This window comes from Acomys minous (assembly GCF_964271855.1).
Source record: "Acomys minous genome assembly, chromosome: 3".
Classification (NCBI taxonomy): domain Eukaryota; kingdom Metazoa; phylum Chordata; class Mammalia; order Rodentia; family Muridae; genus Acomys; species Acomys minous.
The window spans coordinates 73,531,776-73,548,828 of record NC_140485.1 but is presented as its reverse complement, the minus strand read 5'-3'; the positions used below and the strand labels follow the sequence as shown (position 1 = coordinate 73,548,828).

Below are 17,053 nucleotides of genomic sequence, written 5' to 3'. Positions count from 1 at the left end.
TTATGGGAAGTTTAAGAGGTAGGCCTAAATGAAGGCCAGCCTTTAGCACCAGTTTCTTTGTATATGCAAATACACATAGTGAGGACCTACACTTACACTAGATGTTGGCGTCACTGTCCCTATTATTTAGATTCATGAAGTCTAATGAGGTAGGCACAAGTAAACTGATAGACTTCCAATGCAGTGTAGCCAATGCAGTATGACAAGAAAAAAGTGATAAGTACTAGAGAGGAAGATCCAAATGTTATGATTTATATGATTTCATTTATACAATGACTTGCAAAATGTAAAATTGTGGTGATGGTGTAGTTAGCCATTGCCAGGGATTGTGGATAGGAGGAGGCATTGACTGAAAAGGGAAAATGAGAAAGAACTGTTTGGAATTGTTATGAAAACTGGTTAGAGTAGCAAGATGGAAACTGTAAATACATACATGATTTGCTTCTACAGTTTTAAAAATCAAGAAAAAGAGACTACAGGTATGGGTATTAACACATCTGCATGTCAATACTGAGTAAAGAAACAAATTTATTTTCTATTGTTTGAATTTTTACACAATTTTGATGGTAAGTTGAAAGATTAGGATCATATAGGTGGTTCTGGTTAAATTCTTTAGGGACTCTAAACAAACCCAAGGTAATAAATAAGAGAAATTGATCGGAGACAAAAAATTGGAGAACAGGGAAAAGGAGAAGTTGGAAGGAGAGGGAACAAATGCATAGCATATATGTATACAATTGTGAAAGGACAAAATTTCCTAGTAACATAATAATAGTACTTAAGTACATGCATATGTGTTTTTATATATTGGTAGTTTGAATTGACGAATTAACATATAAACCACTGAAGTAAGCAAGGGAAGCATCATAAACTTTAACCCATATACAACTAAGCAAATTAACATAATGTGTTGAACTGGGGGGTTCATAGAAAGTGATATAACTCACAGTATTTGAGGGTCTGACTATATTTGTTAATGAGCTGCTCCATGTGAAGAAATGCCTCAATATTTTTATGACAAATTTACCATACTTGCTTGAACTGAAAACTTATGATTTATAGATGGCCGGCTGGCTGTTTCGAAAATTCATGAGACTCATCTGAAGATATTTGATGTGACAAGGAGAGTTCAATAAAGTAGCTGGATATAAGACAAACATGGGAAAAATAGCATTTCTATTGATCAGAAACACGTAATTAGAAAATGTAATATGTGAAAGATCTGATTCATAACAGTAACTATAATGTCAAAAAGAGGAAAAAACTATTGAGTTTTAACCAGAAATGTACCAGGTTTATATGAAGGCAAACCATATTACTGAATGTCATGAGGAATGCTGGAATCAATGAAGAGATATAGTGTGGTCCTAGGGTAGAATGTGTCAATCGATAGCTTCAAGATGTCAGTCCTTTGTAGACTGATGGGAAAACACAAAACAATTTAAATAAAAATCTATGTGAGCAAAAGCAGAGGGTGTGAGAAAGTTGATTCCTTGGAACAAACATGACCTAGATGGATTACAGAGGTGAGAGGTATATGGCCTTGGATCCAGGCAGACTGATGGTTTTAAATTTCATATAGTCACTTTTAAGAAGCTTGGGGATTTTAATGGAGGCTGTAGTAAGATCAGAACCATATTTGAAATGGATTTGACTCTAGGAAACAGTGAGTTTAAAAGGGAGCCCAGGGAAAAGGCTGCCATCTTGTCTGACCCAAAGGAGTCTCTTCCATATCGTTTCTCTTTGTCTGAAGAGGAGATGAACTTGGAGAGCTGCTGCTCTAGTTAGGCTCACTACTGCTGTGATAAAACACTAGGGCCAAATCAGCGTGGGTAGGAAAGGGGTTATTTCAGTGTACACTTCCAGGTAGCAGTCCATCACTGAGGAAGTCAGAGCAGGAATTCAAGCAGGGCAGGATCCTGGAGGCAGGAGCTGATGCTGAGGCCATGAAGAGTTGCTGCTTACTCACTGTCTTCTCATGGCTTGCTCAGCCTGGCTTCTTACAGAACCCAGATCCACATGCCCAGAGATGGCTCCACCCTCAATGGGCGGGGTTCTTGCTCATCAATCAACCTTGCAGCCAGATCTTACGGAGTTATTCTTAATTGAGGGTCCTTCCTTTCAGGTAGCTCTAGATTGTGTCAAGCTGATATAAAACTAGCCAGCTAGATTTCCCTAAGTGAAGCTGAGATATTTTTTTTTAAAGCAGATATGACTTTTAGGGCCTTTACAGGGATCACTTGGGAAGGGTTTCCCCCCCAAAAGATGCTACCTTCCACAGAGTAGATAATCCTGTTCCCAGAAGGCACATGTTCTTATTTGTTTGTTTTTGCTTTTCTATACAAAACTTCAGTGCCAGGTGTGGGATATCTCTTTATGAGTTATCAGTAAGGAACCCCCAAGAGACTCCCTAAAACAATGGAGGCTATTGCTATAACTAACCAGTAACACCCTATTGCTGAAGACACTGCACACATTGCATGCAACACATAGATAAATCAAGCTGAAAGTAGGGTAGAAGCTTCTTCCCCACTGGCTGGCATTCATAGTATTGTAAGATGCTATATATAGGCAGAAAGAAACGAAAAGACATTAGTGGCCTTGCCTAGCTTCAGACTCTGTGTACAATAATACCGCTCCTCCAAATTAAATATGCCTACTGGTGCAACAGTGCCATGCCTGTTTTGAGTGTAACCAACTGCTTTCTGATTGGATTTGAGGTCTGCTCCATGAGAGGGAATTCATATCTCATAAGGCAAAATTGGCGCGCGCACACACACACACACACACACACACACACACCAAAACAAAAACAAAACCCCAACAAACAACAGCAGCATCAGCAGCATCAGCAGCAACAACAACAACAACAACAACAACAAAACCACTGTGGTTGGGAACCTCACAGTCCCCATCTGGGGGAGGTACTTACTATTGATATTATATTATCAAATATGTAGTCAAATTGCCTAATATATATATATTTGTACCCTCAGACTAGCTCTCTGCCTTGGCCAAATAAGCTTCTTTTTACATTGGGCTATAGTTAGTATAGAGACTTAAAACTGCTCAAAGAGCTGCGAGTAAGTGGCTATTGAGTGGTCAGGCCTAAATTAGAATCTACATTGTCTCTTTCAAAGCCTAGAGAACATAGTGGAAAGGACCGTGAGGAGGATGAAGAGTTCTGTGAAAGACTGTCTGCTGCATGTGACAGTCCAGAGCAATCGCGGCCACACATGCAAGGCCTCATTGGAACAAATAAACAGAAGCAAAAACAAACAAACAAACAAATCTCATGACAAAAGAGGAGGTAGATGAATTAGGAAGAGGAATGGGAGTCACCAGGAGTAGGAAGAAGACATGAGAAGAGAATATGGGGTGAATATACTCACAATTCATTGCATACGTGTATGAAATTGTCAAACAGTAAATAGAACAATCAATTAAAAACGATCCATAAAAATGAAAGATGTTAAGAGGCTAAGGAGATAGTAGGTCAGTAAAGTGCTTGTTACAGAAGAATGAGGAACCAAGTTCAATGCCAAGTACCCCAGATTATTTTTAAAAAGTAAGATGTGTTCTATGCTCTGGGGACAGTGAGAAGCTGGAGCTTCCTGGTCGGCATGATTAGTCTAAAAATGGTGAGCTCCAGGTCCTAGTGAGAGGCTCTGTCAAAAATAAAGATAAATGGCTCCTGAGGAATGACACTCAACATTGACACACATGAATATATGTAAACACACACACACACACACACACACACACACACACACACACTGAAAAGAGAAAGGCTGGCTGGGTGATGGTGGTGCATGCCTTTAATCCCAACACTTGGAAAGCAGAGGCAGGTGGATCTTAGAGTTTGAGGCCAGCCTGGTCTACAGAGTGAGTTCCAGGACAACAGGACTACAGAGAGAAACCCTGTTTTGGGAGAGAGAGGGAGGGAGGGAGAAAGAGGGAGACAGAGAGACAGACGGAGAGGCGGGGGGGGGGGGGGGGGACAGACGGACGGACAGGGGGGCGTGCAGGCTGGTGCCACGGTTTGAAGACTAGGAACCTAGGTTGTTGGGTGATCTTTTTGTGCACTGTGTAAAGATTGTCTTAATATATTTAAATGCTGATTTCTGTGTCAGCAGAGAGCTGAGTACAGACTGAACTTTGGTATTATTAAGCATCACCTGTCTCGATGTTTTGTAAACATACACTTTCCTAGCCTTTCTGATTGGTTTAATAAAGAGCTGAACAGCCAATAGCAAAGGTAGGAGAGATAGGCGGGGACTTCTGAATAAAAATCTGGTGGGACCAGCTGCCAGCCAGACACTAGGAGGAAAGAGGTGCCAGTACTGAGGAGAGGTAATGCACCATGGGGCAGAACGTAGGTTAGAATAAACAGGATTATTTAAATTAAGTGCTAGTTGGGGAACAAGCCTAAGCAAAGCCTAAGCTAAGGTCAAACTTTCATAATTAATAAAAGGTCTCCATGTTGTTATTCGGGAACTGGTGCTCCAAAGAAATTTCCATTTTACTAAGTAGTCAACAATGATAATAAATGCTACTTTTTTTTAAAAATTGAGCATCTACTATCTAGGAGGCAGGAACTTGTATTCCCCTGACCCTGACACATGAGAGACAAAGTAGTCAGTGGCTAGGAGCTACACTGAACCTGTGTGCTTTCATCACTGACATCCCAACACCTGGCATAGGGGACTCAAAGTGTTGAGTCAAATGACTACATGGTACTTTCCTGGGAATATACTTTCTATGGCCTTGGCTCATGCCTCATCTTTATCAGTAAATTTTCTTCCTTCCCGTAAATAAGTCGCCATTTGGCAGGAGAGGGCAGAGAAGAGTCTGGTCGCAACGGTAGGGAGGGAAGAGCAGGTAGGAAGGGGCTGAGTAATGGAACTGGATACCTTGCTATAAATTAGGAACCACCCAGCTTGCCACTGACCCAGGCGTCTTTATCAATTTGCCACTCCACGGCCTGCCGGCCGAGCACAATAAAGCTTCCTGTCCATTTCAGGCCTAATCACGCAGAACGTAAATCCCTCAGCAGAGAGGCAGCTAGCTGCGAGGGATGGGGCGTGACTGCAGGGCTGCTCGTTTTCATCTTCTGGCACCTAATGAAATCAGGAGTGCGCGTCTGCTCACCAGACCTGCCTCACTCTAAATTGTTAAGTAAGCATTCCCGTTTTCACCCTCATTAGACTTACAAAGGTATTCTGCGGAAGGCGGGGTGGAAACTAACATTTATCGAATGTTTCTGTTGGGGGTGGGGGTGGGGTCAACTCTTTATATGCGGATCAGTCCTCTACAAAGCCCGGGGACACAGGTGCTATTATCCTCTTTACAGCCGAAGAAACTGTGCTGAACCAAAAGGGCAGTAGTCTGAGATCTCAGACGGAAGTGATGAGTGGATTCTGAAGGGATGTGTCTGTGTAATTTGAAGTCCTGTTCACCCCGGGGTAATTTGGGGGTAAGGGATTTCTGGCTAAGGATTGGGGGGATTAAGAGTGATGTTGCTTTCCAAGATCCAGTTCTCGTGGTGCCAATGTAATAAAACATTCGGGAAGGGTCTGTTTTACATCGACCTTGGCTCTGAGTTTTTAAACATCCCTTCCCAGGAAACACCCAGTTGGTGCTGATAGAGGCAATGTAGCATCCTGTCCTCCAGTGTCAGCGTCTGGCCCCTGGTCTTCTTGCTTACCTTCATGGCTCCTACTGCAGCCTGGACTATCTGCTCTGACCTGTGTCCATCAGCTCTTATCTGCCCCAACCCTTTCTGTTCAGCTTTACCCATTGTTTCTGCTAGTGATTTTAGGAGCCTGCCAATCCCACCTGGCCAGGACTTACTTACTCCTCTGGTTTCGTACCTTGCTCATCCTTCAGGTGAGAACTGAATACTCTATGCTGTGGCTGTGGAGGTTAAGACATCACTGTTGTCCAAGATGAGCATGGATCCCTATTGGGGACATGAACACACACCCAAGCGAATGGCATAATAGTGACCAATTGGCACACATAAGGTGGTGCCATCCCTGAGCTGGCAATTATGACATGGAATGCCATAATTAAGTAAGTGCTAGGATAAAGCACAGAGAGAAGCTCGAGGAAGGAGTAGAGCGCTGGAGCAAAAACCAATGTGCTGTTTGCTCGGGTCTCAGTAAGACCCAAGGTCTCAGGATTTCTTCCTGAACCTTGCCCCCACTATCTTATTTCTGTGTGAACTCTTAAATCCTAGTAAATGAATTAATTGAAAGGGGAGAAGCATTTAACCTTTTTCCTGGGGTTTATTTATCTAATCTGGGTCAACATCGCCGTTGTTGCCGAAACTCTGGAGAGGGAGGGATGTGTTCTCCTTTGGTGGAAGAAAAGAAGAGAACAAGGGGGCTGGAGAGATGGCTCAGCAGTTAAGAACACTGTCTCCTCTTCCAGAGGTCATGAGTTCAATTCCCAGCAACCACATGGTGGCTCACAACCATCTATAATGTGATCTGATGTCCTCCTCTGCCTGCAGATGTACATGCAGGCAGAGCACTGTATAATAATGAATAAATAAATCTTAAAAAAAAAAAAAAGAAGAGAACAAACCTGCTCACACTCTCTCCGCCCTTCTCCTAAGGACCCCCGATCTCATCCGCAAAGGCATTGCCCTCAGGACCATCATTTCTAAAAGGCATCGCCTCCTAGTACTGCACACTGTCAGGTAAGCCATGATTTTGGGGGTGGGGACACACGCAGCCCATGGCAATACAGGATGGTGAAATCAATAGGCGGAGGGCGTGCAGACAGATAGCGCTATGAGACAGTTGCGTGGTGGTGAGTGTGTCTCTCCCTTATGTTTCCCAAAGACAAGAAGAAGCCTATGTAAATTTCTTCTTGAACAAATCCCTTTCCATGCATTTAGAAGGCCAGACAGTGAAGGCCGAGAGCCTGTTCTGGTCTACTAGACTGGATACAAAGTGTTTGCATTATTATTCAGACTTCACTGTACGGCCTGCTCACGGGTTCTCATATTAATTACATGGTTGGCGACAAGTACCAAAGAAGAACCATGTGAGTATTTACTGGTAACATGCCTGACCAACATGATCTTCATGATCGAACATGAAGCACAAGAAAACAAAACTGGGAATATTCAGGGTTGGGGGAGGCACAAAAGGGAAGTATGACATTCAGAAAGAAAAACATAACTTTGAGGAAATAAGGAATAGCTAATAATAAAAACAGTTACTGGGGCGGATCTTTGTGTACTGGCTGGTTTTGCATGTCAGCTTGACACAAGCTAGTGTTATCAGAGTGGTTGAGGAAATGCCTCCATGAGATCCAGCCGTGAGGCATTTTCTCAATTAGTGATCAAAGAAAGAGTGCCCGGTCCATTGAGGGTGGTGCCATCCCTGGGCTGGTGGCCCTGGGTTCTATAAGGAAGCAGGCAGGTTGAGCACAGCCAAAGGAAGCGGGGCAGTGAGCTGCACCCATCCATGGCCGCTGCATCTGCTCCTGCCTCCAGGCTCCTTTCCTGCCTGGGTTTCTGTTCTGACTCCCTTCTGTGGTGAACTGCAATGCAGAAGTGAAAGCTAAATAAACCCTTTCCTTCCCGACTTGTTTTTCAGTCATGGCGTTTCATCACAGGAATAGAAACCCCAACTGTCTAAGACACTTTGTGTTCTTAACTAGTTTGGAGCCTAGGAAAGAAAAATAGAATGAAATAATAAGAGTAAAAGGTTGCTGAGCTGAAAACAAGATGGATAGGTAGATAGATAGATAGATAGATAGATAGATAGATAGACAGATAGATAGTAGAGCAGGGCAATATAGTACGTAACAGCATAATAACCTTTCAATTTGCATTTGAATCAGTAAAATAAGGGAGTAACACCATAGAAGATGGAACTGATGTTAGGGAGGGAACAGTTAGGAAGGTGTCACTGGCTGCGTACCTTAAAACCTAAAAGAAGAGGAACGGTGTAGGAGGAGGTTGTATAGAGCATAGAGAGTGGAGGTCCTGGGCTGTAGGGGCAAAGCAGGAGATGGTGTGACTGAGACCCAGGGGAGAGGTCACTGAGGGAGCTGGCACCACAGAGAGCCTTGTCCAGTAGGACTTAGAGGCACAGAAGGGGCGTGAACTGCCTCTAGGCTCACATTTGCATACTTGCTTCCCAGGTGCCTGTGCTGTTTTAGAAGTTGTAGAAGCTCTGGAAGGAACCTTGAGAGGCGGAGCGAAGCTCGAGGAAGCTGGTTCTCTGGGAGACACATGCTGAGGTTAGTAGCCCAGCCATTCTTCCTGTCCTGGCTCTGCTTCCAGACCCACGAAAAACATTAACAAGCTCTGTCATGAGCTCTCTCGCCCATGGCCAAAAAGCCCTGCTGCTGTGCTCCACCTCCACCATGAACTGTTAACACGCATCCTTCTTCACCCGAGTTGCTTCCTACGGGGGTATTTGGTTATGTTGCCAAGAAAAGTGATGGGCACAGTGCTAGCTTCCATTCATCTGAGTCACCCTCAACAAATACGGGCATAAGTTGCTCGAAGGATCCTATCGAAGTCTCCAAGAACGTTCTTTAAAAAGGTCATGAACACCGATGCAAACATTTCTGTAATGTGTTGATTTAGAGGCCTCTGAGTCAATATTTATTGCAGTCCCAGTCACAACAGTTTGGTTATTGAACCAGCCTAGGTACCCAACTACAAAGTGATCAGTAAAGAAGTTGTGGTCTTTACGCAACGGGTATTTTTTTTTTTCCTCAATCATAAAGCAGGGCTGGAGTTATGTAATTTAGCAGGAAGACGAACGCACCTGAAGACAATCACATGAAGTCAATTCTCAGCATGAGAAAGGCATATTTTCTTTCATTTATAATTTTTGGGGTTTACATGGATACATAAAATGATGTATGTATACACGACACGAGAGCAGAATCTCCTGTTGAAAAACGAAAGGGGCTCATATGAGGAGTGAAAAGAAGGGGCAGCATGACGTACGGGGAACCTGCTCAACACAAATGATATCACGCGCGGAAATGTCTCTGTGTTCCACAGAGCCATCCACAATGCATATAACCAGTGATTTAAAAGATAAATTATAGACTCACAAAGTCCCTTATATACGTAGGTGTGTGGTGGGTGGGTGTGAAATGCCTTTGCTACCTGACTCAGAATCACAACAACGGATGGACATATACATTGCATCCTTAAGACGTGAAGACAACAGAAACTGAATAACTCCTGTAACACCCACAACCCAAGGCACCATTATATAGTTTTTGGCAAATGGCAGAAGAGAAAATGGATGAAAATAACATTGATCTTTGCTTTAGCAAATTTGGATTGTTTTGTGATTGGAAATGGAGATAGACATTTCTCTTCACTGTTTCTGAAGTATTTTCCAGCAATTGGCTTATAGTACCTCACCCCCCCACCCCCGCCTCCACCCCTCCCCCCCCCTCCCGTGCTCCCTTCCCACCCCCTGCCCCCACAAACCTGTTGAGGAGGCTATTGGGAAGGCTCTGGCTAAGTTCTGTGATATGGATGGAATAAAAATAAAATAATCATAAGGTAACAATAAAAGTTACAAACCCTTGGGGGAAAAAGACCTCATATTTTTAGAGCCAAGAAAACATCAACACCGTGATTATACATCATTTTGGAAATTAAGAAGATGAAATCTCTGTATTTTAAAACTCTCAGAAATAGCCAAAGTTATATGTGCGTGGACATTAGGCTTGACTATTCTTAATTTAAACAGGACAGAGTTTAAAAGCTTAAAGTATTAAGGTAAAGAGACTCAAAACTGATTCAAATGAGCCAGGAGGAAGTAAACAGTAGAGAGGAAAGCGGAACCTATTCAGAAAACAGATTAAAATAAAATTGAAACAGAAACCTGAGATGTTTTCTGTAGATGACAATAGAACAAATAAATCTGGCAATTATACATTAGAAAAAAGAGAAAGTTAGCATAGATTGTCAAAATTAGTACTAGGCTAAAAGAGATAAAATATGTATTTAGAGATTTATATTCTGAGACTTATTATACACTGCTTAGCTCTAATATGTTTGATTTTTTTTTTAAGGAGCTCATTATCTGCGGAGCACTACCAATTATTAAAATTGAATAGAGGAATAAGTTAGTTGTTTCTTCATGGAGACACCACTGCTTAGCATATAAGAGAATTTATTTTAGTAGCATTTAAAACTGTTTTATCATCACTCTCTATTTTCACGCTGAGATGGCAGGTACCCTTTCCCTCTTGCCCTCCCAGAGGAAGAGAAGATGGCATCGGTTGCAAATGGCAAGTGCCGTGAGGTGAGAGCAAGGGGCAGCTACGGCCAGGAGAGAATGCCGAGCCTCCTGTTCACGCTCTCTGGTACTCCCCATGGTCAGAGAACCTACTCAGAGAGATGAAACTGATGATCCCTGAAAGTGCAATCTTTTACATTGTTGATTAATATGTACTAGTCATACGTCAGAGTTCAGTGTGGTATTTCAATGCCTGTATAGCCAAACACTGTGATCAAATACAGCCGCCTTTCTCCACCATAACCACATTACCATGCTCACATTTTACTCTATGTCCAGGCAGACTTTGCTTTGATCCTGCACAAGAAAGGGGATGTGTACACTGTCTGATATTTGGCTTATTTTATTTAACATGATTTCCTCCAGTCCCATTTATTCTGCTGGAAGAACATTTTGTTGATAAGCTCTCTTTACTGTGGATGAATAATATTCCATTGTCCATATATACCACATCGCCTTTACTCATTCATGTCTTGTTGAGTGTCTAGATTTATTCCATATTTTTGCTTTTGTGAGTAGTGTGACAGTAGACATGAGGTGAGCTATTGTCGTGTCCTCCGGACATATAATTGGAAATGGGATACCTTTGAACGACAGTTCTCCAATGACATGTAAGTAGCCAAGAAACATATGAAAACATAGAAAAAAATGCTCAGTGAATACAAATCAAAACTGTAGTGAAATCCTCTCATCTCAGTTAAAATGGCTATTTGTAAAAATACTAAATTCTGGCAAAAAAATGTAGAAAAAAAAAAAAAGAACCCTATACACTGCTGTGCATAAGGTTGATGGCCAAGTAAATAGTCACATTATTATGGACCACAATAGAGCCACTCTTCAAAAAGCTAAGGGCGGATTTGTTTTGGAGCCAGCTTTTGCTTGTACCACCAGATGCTAGGCAGGATGTGACCTTAGGCAGATGCCCAATGGTTAGCTTCATTTCCTCTGGAGAGAGAGAGAGAGAGAGAGAGAGAGAGAGAGAGAGAGAGAGAGAGAGAGAGAGGGAGACCTTTTCACGGTATTTTTGAGATGACCATATTAAATAATGGCCAAGACCTGCTTAGCGCCAACCTGGCACACTGTAAGTGTCCACTGTGATGGTCACTGGCCTTGAGAAAGCATTGGGAATAAGTTGTCAAGGGCTTTGAGTCTAGAGAGATTCATGAACACACCCCCTATGCAATGTTTGTAGGTGGTTTACACATCAATGAAAGTGATGTGGGCATCATTATCGTCTAGGTGATTTGAACAGAGAAAATACAGCTTCCTTATTTGCTATACAGGTTACCTAGTCCTAAGTGGTTAGCTCTCAACACATACACATGAGGAACACCGAGTGGACTCAGCGAGTCTTATTTACATTTATACACATACAGTTTTATCAATCATAATCACAGAAGAAGTCATGAATTTCAGAGGGAGTAGAGAAAATGATGAAGAAGTTGAAGAGGGAGGTGGAAGATGGTTGGAAATGATGTGAATACAATATTCACATATAAGGTTCTCAAAAATAAAATAAAAATTAATTAATAAAAATATTAATAAAATAAAATTAAAAGGACATGGATCAAATCTAAGTAAAATGAAGTCTATTGGTATCCGAAAAGAACGATAGGCCACAGCAAAGTAGTATGTTTGGGAAATGCTGACTAATTGCTCCCTATTTTGTGATCATCTGTGTGTTAGACAATACAAACTAGATTAATCAGTGCTCATAGGGCATATGAGTTATTAATGTTAGTATCTTTCCATTAAAGGAACTGAAGGTGCCAGATATGGTGTCACACTCCTGTAATCCCAGCACGAGGGGAGGCAGATGCAGACAGATCTCTGTGAATCCGAGGTCAGCCTGGTCTGCAAAGCCAATCCAGGACAGCCAAGGCTGTTACACAGAGAACTCCCCTACCCGCTGCTTCCCCGCCCGCCCACAGGTGGTGAGTGAGGCTGGCTGGGTCAGCCAAAGTTAAAGTGAACCTCAGGGCTGACATTGACCTTCAGGTCTCCTTGCTCCAGGGTGTAAAAACACTTTTCTCTTATCATCCTGAGTCTGACTTAAGGAACATATAAGTTGCATTAGACACTGTTTGAAGCCATCACTGGTAGAAATACCTTAATTAACTACGGAATGCCCATTTAAAAAATATGTTAAAATATCTACATTGAATATTCAGTTTCTCACTTAGTAGTAAAAGTTCAGGGCCCCTTACAGTCATTTCTGCTATTTCCACTTTACATTTTATAGGTGCTACATGGGAAAGAGGTGGACAAAGGTGCCTGTCACCAAGTGTGACAATCCCCTGGACCCACATGGTGGAAAGAGAGAACCCACTCCCACTGTTGTCTTTTGACCCATACACCAAGCTGTGTGGGCACCCTTACACACACACACACACACACACACACACACACACACACACACACACACACACTTACATCCCACAGGCTCACAAAGACGTGAAGTAAGTAGTGGAATAAATAAAACATTCAATAAAAATGTTATAAATGCTATGGTTAATGTAATGATACATGCATCAGAGTAAAATATAGAGTTAATGACATTTTTTTTGTTTGCACATGACACAATTATTGATGCACCTTATATTAAATGGCCAAGGAAAGAACAATAGCAGTGACAAGAAAGTAGTTCTGTAGGGCAATTGTATATTTAAGAAATACTAAAAGCAGCTTTTATTTATACTAACAATCTAGTTGGAAATATAACAGAGAAGAGCTCAGGTTTCCATTAGCAATGCAGATACAAATGCTAACTTTAATAAGGATTATGTAATATGGAGAAAGTGACAGTGATCAATTGGGAGAAATAAAGAAAAACTTGAATAAATGGAGAGGCACGCATTATTGCTTAAGGACACTTAATGTTATAAAAATGTCATTTTCTCCAAAATCAATTTATAGGCTTGACTTAATTTTATCCTCAGTTCTATTCGTGGGGGTCTATGTCTTGTAATTCAGTGAGGTGATTCTAAAGTTCATGTGGATGAATAAAAAAATGTTTAATAGGTTTTTAGGAGAGTGTGATGAGAGCAAAAACATTCACTAAATGTATTCATTGATTCTAATATGCTCAAAAACATTAAATTATATGCCTTAGAATGGAGGGAATATGATAATCAATAAGTTCAAACCCTCCATGAATCCTTAAATTAAGACTTCTACTACAACACTTACTTTCCTATCATAAAATGCAGTAAAATTTAACTGAATAATGCATGTTTTTCTTCGGCGCCTTAATGATTGTATAAATACATGACAACAGAGAAATGTATAAAGTAATGGGCTGTTAAGCCCAGGAAACACGGCTTTTAACACTTCCTAACGAGTTTTATTGTAAGGGTACAAAGAACTAGAAAACCACACAGCTGCGTCGACAGGTGAGTGTCAGTGGTTGACTGGGCTTGGATGCCCAAATGGCTGGTCCCATCTTCATCAAGCACTTGATCAAAACCCCAGGCCTGGGGATAATTAAAATCCACTGCAGAATGGGGTTCCCTTTGAGGGTAAGCCTGAGCTGGGAATCCACATGTAAGTAATAATGGCAGGAAAGCTCTGTGGGGGTGAGAAATGCAGGTGGGGAGGAGGAACAAGCCTCACAGGACCCTAGTGCTTCCTTCTCTGAAAGCTGAGCTTAAAAAACAAAGACAAAGCCCTCTGTGACTTAGACTGGGGGACGCCAAAGGAAACATAATTTCCTTGGTACTTCAGGTGTGACAGCTATGAGCCGCTAGCCACCAATACTTATAGAGACGGAGGGGTTGAATGTCCAGTTTGTAGTCATGGACTTTTGGTGTGGCATGTAGACTAACTAGTCAGAGTTTCAGAGAGAGTCTAGGGTAAAAATATCAAAGATTTGTCGGTAATAATTTCTTGGTGATGGTGTTACAATTAATGTTATTTTAAAATCAAGTTGACGGTACCTAGAAATATTTAGGAGACAAATCTTTGGGCATGTCTATGAGGAAGTTTCCAGATGGGGTTAATAGAGGTGGGAAGACCCGTGCAAACGTGGGTGGCATTATTTTGTGGACTGCCCTAGACTGAATAAAAAGGAGTGAGGAAGCCAAGTTCCAGCTTTTACCTCTGGGCGTCCTGACTGGATGCCTTAAGATCAGCTGCCTCACACTGCAGTCATGGCTTCCCTATCCTGACTCACTGTACCTCCAAAACTGTGAGCCCAAACCAGCCCTTCCTTCTTTTTTAAAAAAATATTTTATTAATTTATTCATATTACATCTCAATTGTTATCCCATCCCTTGTATCCTCCCATTCCTCCTTCCCTCCCATTTTCCCCTTACTCCCCTCCCCTATGACTGTGACTGAGGGGGACCTCCTCCCCCTGTATATGCTCATATGGTATCAAGTCTCTTCTTGGTAGCCTGCTATCCTTCCTCTGAGTGCCACCATGTCCCTCAGTAGAAGAATGGATAAAGAAACTGTGGTACATTTACACTGTGGAATACTATTCAGCTATTAAAAACAAGGAATTCCCAAAATTTGTGGACAAATAGATTGAACTAGAAATGATCATAATGAATGAGTTAACCCAGAGGAAGAAAGAGTCAAATGGTATATACTCACTTATATCTGGACACTAGCCCAAGGGGCGTGTCCCATGAAAATCTTCACTTACCAGGAGAGTGGGACAGAGGGAGTACATCCTATTGGGACTCTAGGTGAGAGAAGCATGGGAGAATGGGGAAATAGAAGGATCCAGAGGGTCCTAGAAACCTACAAGAAGAACCTTATGATGGGCAGATCTGGGCCCAGGGGTCCTGCTCAAACTATCGCACCAGCCCTTTCTTCTTTAAGTCGCTTTTGCCAGCTCTTTTGTCCCAGCAATGAGGAAAATAACAAACAAAGATGGTCTTTTCCCCTCTTTAAGATGTTGTCCATATCTTGTGAGCAAGAAGACCAGCAGCAGTCAGGGCTGTGTGTTTGACCAGAGGCACTGAGGCCAAAATTTGACTCTGCTTCTTTGGACATGAGAACTTGGGCACCTTACAAGCCTGGGTCATCAGTCTGCTCTGTCATCTCATCAAATAGGTTTCACAGATGCGAAGTACAGTATGAAGAACGAACAAACAAAAATAAACAAACAACCCCCGGCCCCCCCAAAACTATTGACTCTGAGAATCCGATTTATTGTCTGGTGCTTACCTTGAAAATAGCAGATGTCTCTCAACTGAAGAATGGATAAAGAAATTATGGTATGTTTACACAATGGGATTCAGCTATTAAAAACAAGGAAATCATGAAGTTTGTATGCAAATGGATTACACTAGAAAAGATCATCTTGAGTGAGATAACTCAGACCTGGAAAGACACACAGGGTATATATACTCACTTATAAGCAGATTTTTTTTAAGGCATATAGTACAGCATAAATATACTACAATTCAGAGACCCAAAGAAAGTAAGTAACAAGGAGGGCCCAAGGGAGGATGCTTAAATCTCACTATGAAGGGGAAATAGAATAGGTTGCAGAAGTGGCTGAAGAGAGGGAAAAAGGTAGGAGAGGGAACACAGAGAGGAGATGAGGGTGGAGATCAGACCTGGGGAGGGGACATGGCAGGGGACAGAGGACCTACAGACAGAAGAGAACCTGTGGGCAGAGGCATCTCTGTGACAAACTAGAGACACAGGAGTGGGTGGGCTTCTGGGAGGATATAAAGGTGACTCTATCTGAGATTCCTAGTAGCAGGAATCATGGAGACTGACAAGGACACCCTCTAACTAAACAAGATTCCTAGTAGAGGGAGGGGAGCATCAACTCACCCACAAAAATTTCAACCCAAAATTTACTCTTCCTACAAGAAGTGCGGTGATAAAGATAGAGCAGAGATTGAGGGAACGCCCAACCAATGACTGGCCGAACCTGAGACCCACCCCATGGGAGAGAGCTGGTCCATGACACTATTAATGATACTTTGCTATGCGTGTAGAGAGGAGCCTAGCATAGCTGTCTTCTGAGAGACTCTACCCAGCAGCGGATCCAAACAGATGCAGACTCATAGCCAAACACTGGGTGAAGCAGAGGGAATCCTGTGGAGGTGACGGGAGCTCCACAAGAAGACTAACAGAGCTGACTGACGAGGGCCCAGAGGGGCTTGCAGAGACTGAAGCACCAACCAAGGACCATGCATAGACTGGGCCTAGGCTCCCTACACAGATGTAGCAGATGGGCAGTTCAAGCTTCATGGAGGTCCCCTACTAAGGGGAGCAGGGGCTGTCCTCGATATGGACTCTGTTGCCTGCTTTTTGATCACTCTCCTCTAGCAGGGCTGCTTCCCCAGACCACAGGGGAAGAGGACGTGCTCAGTCCTGATGTGACTTGATGACCTGGGTTGGGTGGGCGGAGCTCCCCTTTTCTGAGAAATAGGGGAGAGGGGGAAGAAGGAAGGAGGATGGGACCAGAAGGAGAGGAGGGAGGGGGCTGTGATCAGGATTAAAGTGAATAAATAAATACATGAATTAATATAGCTCAGTCTTACTCCCCGTGGTTCTGTTTAGAGTCACAGTCACCCTACACCAAGGCTACAGTGGGGGTCTGCAGCCAAGTGCAGAGAAGTTCTTTCTGAGTTCCTCCTACTTGGAGGGCAAGGTCTGTTGTCCTTGCATCATGGGTTTTAAGGTTGAGAGATAGGCTGCCTTCTGGCCCCTGTGAGGGCCCCTGTGAGGTGAGCATCATTTCATTAACTCTGAAGCCATCAGCCACTGTAGTCCAGGTAGACTTTGAA

General features: G+C 42.6%; 1 long non-coding RNA gene across 2 annotated transcripts in view; it reads left to right on the top strand.

The window, feature by feature from the left end:
- LOC311594483 overlaps positions 1 to 17,053 on the top strand; it is a 42,354-nt gene that overhangs the window by 3,636 nt on the left and 21,665 nt on the right. The window contains exons 2-3 of one of the 2 annotated variants that reach the window (XR_014778103.1): positions 6,623 to 6,706; positions 8,164 to 8,262. This is a non-coding gene — a long non-coding RNA (uncharacterized lncRNA). Of the gene's footprint in view, positions 1 to 6,622; positions 6,707 to 8,163; positions 9,264 to 17,053 lie in introns of those variants that run through there. The other variant, XR_014778104.1, reaches the window with a different exon arrangement.